Genomic DNA, 8851 nt, shown 5'->3' with positions numbered 1-8851 from the left:
ATCTACTCATCTCTCTAGCGGATGGATGGAAGGAGACAGGGATAGAGAGAGAGCAATGGACAAAACACATGAATCATGTTATGAAACATGTTGCCTGACAATAACATCAAACCAATCAATAAAGAAATCAATATAGAACATAAATCATTACGTACATGTAGGCTAATGTAAATGGTACATGGGTTCATAACCCCCAACACATCAGACCTCATTAAGAGTGGGGCTCTATTGATCCCCTGTCCTAGAAACATGCACTCACAACAATAATGTCGCTGCACCATTTATACCTGCTGGAAAATGTGTACGTGATTAATACAATTTGATTTGGGGAAAAAATGCTTAATAAGACCACAACATACCACTTTATAAACCAAGAGCATTGAACCCTTCCACTCAACCGCCATCTTGGCACCCCATCTTGACTACACTGCTAGCTGCTTGTTCTCTTAAGGCATTTGGCCCGCAGGTGATTTTGTCCCCCCAAGTTTTCAGAGTAAAATACTGTATATACCCTGTGGAACGCTTTCGACACCTTGTAGAATCCATGCCCTGACGCATTCAGGATGTTCTATGGGCAAAAGGGGGGTCCAACTCAATATTAGGAAGATGTTCCTAATATGTGTTTCTCTCGCTCTCTCTCTCTCTCTCTCAAACAAAAATATAAATGCAACATGTAAAGTGTTGGTCGCACGTTTCATGAGCTGAAATAAAATATTCCCGAATTTTTCCATACGGACAAAAGGCTTATTTCTCTCAAATGTTGTGCACAAATTTGTTTACATCCATGTTCGTGAACATTTCTCCTTTGCCAAGATAATCCAACCACCTGACAGGTGTGGCATATCAAGAAGCTGATTCAACAGCATGATCATTATTCATGTGCACCTTGTGCTGGGACAATACAAGGCCACTCTAAAATGTGCAGTTTTGTTACACAACACAATGCCACAGATGTCTCAAGTTTTGAGGGAGCTTGCAATTGGCATGCTGACTGCAGGAATGTCTTACAGCGCTGTTGCTAGAGAATTTAATGTTAATTTCCCTACCATAAGCCGCCTCCAACATCGTTTTAGAGAATATGGCAGTACGTCCAACCGACCTCTGAACCGCAGACCACGTGTAACCACGCCAGCCCAGGACCGCCACTTCCGGCTTCTTCACCTGCGGGATCATTTGAGGGGGGTTGGCTGATTTGTATTTCTGTCTGTAATAAAGCCCTTTTGTGGAGAAAAACTCATTCTGATTGGGCCTGGCTCCCCAAATAAAATACTGAAATATCACATTTACATAAGTATTCAGACCCTTTACTCAGTACTTTGTTGAATCACCTTTGGCAGCGATTACAGCCTTGAGTCTTCTTGGGTATGACGCTACAAGCTTGGCACACCTGTATTTGGGGAGTTCCTCCCATTCTTCTCTGCAGATCCTCTCAAGCTCTGTCAGGTTGGATGGGGAGCGTCGCTGCACAGCTATTTTCAGGTCTCTCCAGAGATGTTAGATCGGGTTCAAGTCCGGCCTCTGGCTGGGCCACTGAAGGACATTCAGACTTGTCCCCAAGCCACTCCTGCGTTGTCTTGGCTTTGTGCTTAGGGTCATTGAAGGCCTGATTGGCAGAGTGCTGCAGAGATGGTTGTCCTTCTGGAAGGTTCTCCCATCTCCACAGAGGAACTCTGGAGCTCTGTCAGAGTGACCATCGGGTTCTTGGTCGCCTCTCTGACCAAGGCCCTTCTCCCCCGATTGCTCAGTTTGGCCAGCGGCCAGCTCTAGGAAGAGTCTTAGGTGGTTCCAAACGTCTTCCATTTAAGAATGATGGAGGACACTGTGTTCTTGGGGACCTTAAATGGTGCAGACATTTTTTGGTCTGTGTCTAGACAAAATCCTGTCTCTGAGCTCTACGGAAAAGTCATTCGACCTCATGGCTTGGTTTTTGCTCTGACATGCACTGCCAACTGTGGGACCTTATATAGACAGGTGTGTACCTTTCCAAATCATGTCCAATCAATTGAATTTACCACAGGTGGACTCCAATCAAGTTGTAGAAACATCTCAAGGATGATCAATGTAAACAGGATGCAGCTGAGCTCAATTTTGAGTATCATAGCAAAGGGTTGAATACTTATGTAAATAAGGTATTTCTGTTTTTAATTTTTAGTAAATTTGATACAATTTCAAAAAACCTGTTTTTGTTTTGTCATTGTGGGTATTGTGTGTAGATTGATGACGGAAAAAAAGTATTTAATCCATTTTAGAATAAGGCTGTAATAAGGCTGGAAAAGGTCAAGGGGTCTGAATACTTTCCGAATGCGCTGTAAATACAAAGTTATTGGCACCCCGGAGATAGTACTTGGTTGCACAGCCTTTGGCCAAGATAACTACCAACAAATGCTTATTGTAGCCATCAATGAGCTTGCTGCACATTTCTACTGGTAACTTAGCCCACTCTTCAGCAGCAAACTACTCTAATTATTCAATGTTCGAGGGGTGCCCTCCACCAATTGCTGTTTTAAGCATAGGAATGGGTTTTGGATGTGATTCAGATCTGGACTCTTCACTGGCCACTCCAGAACAGTCTTTCTTCTTGTACTATTCCTGGGTGCTTGTGATGTGCGTTTGGGGTTGTTGTCCTACTGGAAGACCCACGACATTCAACAGAGACACTGTTTTTGGACACTTGGTTGAACATTGCTGCCTCTGGTACTGGGGGTCCTTGAACGTGCGCAAGGCATCATGAAATCAGCAGATTATCAGGTGTTTTGTAGTCCAATGTTGGACCCAGTGTCCAAAAACTGTGTCTCTGTTGAAAGTGATGGGTCTTCCAGCAGTACATCGACACCAAAACGCACAAAGGAATGGTTAAGAAGACATGCTGGACTGTTCTGGAGTGGCCAGTGAAGTCCAGATTTGAATCACACCCAAAACCTATAGAGAGATCTGAAAACAGCAGTTGGTGGAGGTGGGCCAAACAGTGGGCCAAATTGTCAGGAGAAAGATGCAGCCAGCTCATTGATAGCTATAAGAAGCGTTTGTCTGCAGTTATCTTGGCCAAAGGCTGTGCAATAAAGTACTTGCTCTGGGGTGCAAATAACTTTGTCCATGCCATTTGTCTTTATTTTCTCAATTAAAACTGTAAACTTAAGTTTATAAAAATAAAAATAGGGGAAAAAATCCAATAACAAGGGGGGGCGACCTTTTTATTTGAGAAGAAATAGGAAATGATTTAAGAAAAGTTCAAGGGTGCCAATTTATTTGGCCGCAACTGTATGTGATTGTATACAAATGTAAGCAAGGTTTGAAATTATTATGTTTTAATCAAATATTATATCTGTTTGTGCTTCTTGTGGTCAATTTGCAGTCTACAAATGATTTGTAATTATGTTCTGGCGCCCTGACCATCCACTAAAGAAAAAATTGGCCCGTGGCTGAACCTAGTTGATGATCCCTGTCTTATGGTTTACCGGTGCTGTGGGGGGTAATGGATGTGGGTGTTACCTGGTTGTTCTCGGCTGGGGTAGGGCTGCTGTCTCAGATTTGGCAGGAATCTTCCAGGCTTTACCTGAGGCCTCTGTCTGGGGCTGGGCCTCAACCCACTCATCCCCTGACCCCTGGAGAGAGAGAGAAGAGGGATAACATGTATATGTTCGGGATAGAGGAAAGGAAGTACAAGAGAGGGAAGGAGAGGGAATATGGGATGTGAGAGGAAAATAAAGAGGTGAGAGTAAACGGAGGGAGGGCGGAAGAGCGATACAAAGATATACCAGTCCAATGGTGCTTACCTCTGAGCTGTCACTGGACCATCTCCTCTCTGAGCTCTCTTCTCCTCCCCGAGCTCTCTTCTTCTCCCTGAGCTCTCTTCTCCTCCCCGAGCTCTCTTCTTCTCCACGAGCTCTCTTCTCCTCCCTGAGCTCTCTTCTCCTCCCTGAGCACTCTTCTCCTCCCCGAGCTCTCTTCTCCTCCCCGAGCTCTCTTCTCCTCCCTGAGCTCTCTTCTCCTCCCTGAGCTCTCTTCTCCTCCCTGAGCTCTCTTCTCTTCTCCTCCCTGAGCTCTCTTCTCCTCCCTGAGCTCTCTTCTCTTCTCCTCCCTGAGCTCTCTTCTCTTCTCCTCCCCGAGCTCTCTTCTCCTCCCGAGCTCTCTTCTCCTCCCTGAGCTCTCTTCTCCACCCTGAGCTCTCTTCTCCTCCCTGAGCTCTCTTCTCCTCCCTGAGCTCTCTTCTCTTCTCCTCCCTGAGCTCTCTTCTCTTCTCCTCCCCGAGCTCTCTTCTCCTCCCTGAGCTCTCTTCACCTCCCTGAGCTCTCTTCTCCTCCCCGAGCACTCTTCTCCTCCCCGAGCTCTCTTCTCCTCCCTGAGCTCTCTTCTCTTCTCCTCCCCGAGCTCTCATCTCCTCCCCGAGCTCTCTTCTCCTCCCCGAGCTCTCTTCTCCTCCCTGAGCTCTCCGAGCTCTCTTCTCCTCCCTGAGCTCTCTTCTCTTCTCCTCCCCGAGCTCTCTTCTCCTCCCTGAGCTCTCTTCTCCTCCCTGAGCTCTCTTCTCCTCCCTGAGCTCTCTTCTCCTCCCCGAGCACTCTTCTCCTCCCCGAGCTCTCTTCTCCTCCCTGAGCTCTCTTCTCTTCTCCTCCCCGAGCTCTCATCTCCTCCCCGAGCTCTCTTCTCCTCCCCGAGCTCTCTTCTCCTCCCTGAGCTCTCTTCTCCTCCCCAAGCTCTCTTCTCCTCCCTGAGCTCTCTTCTCCTCCCTGAGCTCTCTTCTCCTCCCTGAGCTCTCTTCTCCTCCTTCTCTTACTTCATCTTGCTTTTGCCCGAAAACCTCCTGAAGGTGACAGAAATTAGTGGGGCTGATTAAAATATGCAAAACGAGGTGATCTCTTATATGCCATTATAGATAAGATAAAGTGTTTGGAAACATCAATGGTCTAGCTAGATCTACAAAAAAGATGACAGGTATGAAAAACAGTGCAGCTCTAGATCCACTGTTGCTGTATGAGAACCAAATATTGACTTGGGGATCAACCCTACTTCTAGGCCATGCAGAGGATAGGGAGGTCACGGGGTTACCAACGCACGACCTGCTGACCTGTTCTAGCTGCTGCAGTCTGAGGTCAACTTCAGGGAGCATCCAGGTGTTCTCTCTTCTCTGTCTCTTCATCTCCTTCCTCTTCTCCTCCTTCTCATACTGCTGCTTCGTCTGGGGGGAGGTGGAGATGAGGTGAGACAGAGAGGGAGAGCGGAGATAATGATAATAATAATAATATGCCATTTAGCAGACGCTTTTATCCAAAGCGACTTACAGCCATGCGTGCATAAATTTTTTATTTTTTTTGTGTATGGGTGGTTCCGGGGATTGAACCCACTACCTTGGCGTTACAAGCGCTGTGCTCTACCAGCTGAGCTACAGAGGACCACAGATGAGGTGAGACAGAAGGAGATGGAGGGAGAGCGGAGATGAGACAGAGGGAGAGCGGAGATGAGGTGAGACAGAGGGAGATGGAGGGAGAGCGGAGATGAGGTGAGACAGAGGGAGATGGAGGGAGAGCGGAGATGAGGTGAGACAGAGGGAGAGCGGAGATGAGGTGAGACAGAGGGAGATGGAGGGAGAGCGGAGATGAGGTGAGACAGAGGGAGATGGAGGGAGAGTGGAGATGAGGTGAGACAGAGGGAGATGGAGGGAGAGCGGAGATGAGGTGAGACAGAGGGAGATCGAAGATGAGGTGAGACAGAGGGAGAGCGGAGATGAGGTGAGACAGAGGGAGGAAGGAGATGAGGTGAGACAGAGGGAGAGCGGAGATGAGGTGAGACAGAGGGAGATGGAGGGAGAGCGGAGATGAGGTGAGACAGAGGGAGAGCGGAGATGAGGTGAGACAGAGGGAGATCGAAGATGAGGTGAGACAGAGGGAGGAAGGAGAGTGGGAGATGAGTTGAGAGAGAGGGAGGGAGGGAGGGAGAACGGAGATAAGACAGAGTGAGAGCGGAGATGGAGGGGAAGATGAGGTGAGAGAGAAAGAAATATCAAGTTCAGATGATTTCCTCCAGGAAGCTTATCCGTCACCATTACACACACCTCACAATGTGTGTTCATGAAGTCAACACAGCTGCTCAGGAGATAACATGTACCCAACTACTCTTTGTTTTTGGTATGCATGGCATATGTATGGTGTAAGGTAAGTGAGTATATGTGTGTTGAACAGGAATATAACCGTGTTCAACTGTATCCGGAGTGGTTGCGTCACAGCTATTATCTCCCTGCAGCAGTGTTTGTCCTGCCATCCCCTGATGACACTTCATATTTACACACACACACACACACTATGGTGTATCTTGATCGATCACACCACTGTAAACACTATCAATCTGCTTCCATTGATTCAAGTGTCTGTCCGCCTTGTCATTTCCCTCCTGTCCTCAGAGGGCACAGCGTCTGTTGCTCTTTACTTCTCCATGGTAATCTATTGATCACCTGAGGAAATGTGGGTAGACATTGACAGTTTATTTCTCCATGGTAATCTATTGATCACCTGAGGCAAGGTGGGTAGACATTCAGACAGTTTATTTCTTCATGGTAATCTATTGATCACCTGAGGCAAGGTGGGTAGACATTCCGCAGACAGTGCATTCACAGAGAGGACTAGGGATAGGCACCACCTCCACTGTGTAGAACATCGCCACCTAGTGTCTACCATGCTCACATCACCACTGACTGACTACCAGAGAGAATAAGAGCATACTAACATAGCAGGAGCAACATGGGGGGACATGTAAACAATTTCATGTACTGGGGTACTTTGGAAGGAATTAAAAAGGAATGCAAGACACTGAACAAAAATATAAAATGCAACATGTTTCATGAGCTTAAATAAAAGATCCCAGAAATCTTCCATACACACACAAAGCTTTTCTCAAAGATTAGTTTACATCCCTGTTAGTGAGCATTTCTCCTTTGCCAAGATAATCCATCCACCTGACGGGTGTGGCATTTCGCTTCACCCGCAATAACATCTGCTAAATATGTGTATGTGACCAATAAAATGTGATTTAATACAGTGCATTCGGAAAGTATTCAGACCCCTTCCCTTTTTCCACATTGTTACGTTACAGCCTTATTTTAAAATTGATTAAAATATTTTTTTCCCTCATCAATCTACACACGATACCCCATAATGACAAAGCGAAAACAGGTTTTTAGAAAATGTTGCTAATGTAAAAAACAGAAATACCTTATTTACATAAGTATTCAGACCCTTTGCTATGAGACTCGAAATTGAGCTCAGCTGCATCCTGTTTCCATTATCATCCTTGAGATGTTTCTACAACTTCATTGGAGTCCACCTGTGGACAATTCAATTGATTGGACATGATTTGGAAAGGCACACACCTGTCTATATAAGGTCCCACAGTTGACAGTGCTTGTCAGAGCAAAAACCAAGCCATGAGGTTGAAGGAATTGTCTGTAGAGCTCCGAGACAGGATTGTGTCGAGGCGCAGATCTGGGGAAGAGTACCCAAGGGTAAAACATTTCTGTAGCATTGAAGGTCCCCAAGAACACAGTGGCCTCCATCGTTCTTAAATGGAAGAAGTTTGGAACCACCAAGATTCTTCCTAGAGCTGGTCGCCCGGCCAAACTGAATAAGGCTGTAACGTTACAAAATGTGGAAAAAGTCAAGGGGTCTGAATACTTTCCAAATGTAGCTGATTAAACAGCATGATCATTACACAGGTGCACCTTGTGCTGTGGACAATAATTTGAAAGAAAATAGCTTTTTGTGCGTATGGAAAATGTGATTTTTCATTTCAGCTCATGAAACCAACACTTTACATGTTCATTTATATTTTTGTTCAGTGTAAATAGGTTGGTAGTTAGCCATGTGATTCCGGTTAGTGCTATCTGGGATCCTTCGGAAGTCCCTATCATTAACCCCAATCCCTTACCGAACCATTTACATTTTCTACTTCAATTGGGGGTGGGGACGTCCCAAGGAACACGGATAGGAAGGACCATGTGACTTCCTTTCACTGTTTTGACGTTTGTTAGCGAGCTGGCTAAGATAGCTAACTACACATCTTTGCTGTACTTAGTAGGTAATAGCATTATTCAAAACAGTTTATTATCACTATATGATATTAAACATACGTATATGTGCCAATTACAAATATTGTTTAAAGTATATCAGAAAACGAACTCCCGTAGCTAGCTAATTCGTATGGCAGACGTTAGGCTAACAATTTGTTAGCATTCAGCTAGGTGTTGCAGCCACACACTTGACTTTTGTATTGACGTTCAATTAAAGTATTTTACATTGCCCATGTAGATTAGTATCTACCTATACAGCACACATATTGACCTTCTGAATAACCTCCTCCCTGGCTTTACGTTTATATTCTTTTCGGTCTTCGACGCCGTTAACATTTTCAAAACTGCCGCCATGACACGGCCGGTAAATGTGCTTCCGTCAACTGTCGCAAAAACATTTACGACCTCTGAAAAAATGGTGGTTCTGGTTAATTTAGTCCACTGCAGTGGATTATACGTACAAATACAGTGAATTACAGAACTACAATTGTAATCAGGGCAGAAATTTGACAAACTGACTTTTTGGAAAGGTGGCATCCTATGACGGTGCCACGTTGAAAGTCACTGAGCTATTCAGTAAGGCCATTCTACTGCCAATGTTTGTCAATGGAGATTGCATGGCTGTGTGCTCGATTTTATACACCTGTCAGTAACGAGTGTGGCTGAAATTGCTGAATCCAATCATTTGAAGGGGTGTCAAGTGGACACTGTCCACATACTTTTGTATTTGTAGAATATTACTACACCGGAAGGGGTTTCAACATATCTAAGCCTTTATACTTATTGCATGAACGAATT

General features: G+C 45.4%; 1 long non-coding RNA gene across 1 annotated transcript; it reads right to left on the bottom strand.

The window, feature by feature from the left end:
• Window positions 1-4707: 4707 nt before the first annotated feature.
• Window positions 4708-8413, bottom strand: LOC123481114. Its single transcript, XR_006658142.1, has 3 exons — window positions 8325-8413; window positions 5063-5173; window positions 4708-4798 (listed from the first exon to the last, which is right to left on the bottom strand). It is a non-coding gene; the product is annotated as an uncharacterized LOC123481114 (long non-coding RNA).
• Between the last annotated feature and the right edge of the window lie 438 nt (window positions 8414-8851).

Source organism: Coregonus clupeaformis, unplaced genomic scaffold, assembly GCF_020615455.1.
Source record: "Coregonus clupeaformis isolate EN_2021a unplaced genomic scaffold, ASM2061545v1 scaf0052, whole genome shotgun sequence".
In the NCBI taxonomy this organism is placed as follows: Eukaryota; Metazoa; Chordata; class Actinopteri; order Salmoniformes; family Salmonidae; genus Coregonus; species Coregonus clupeaformis.
Note: the sequence above shows the minus strand (reverse complement) of the source record. Positions and strands in the feature narration are given on the sequence as shown.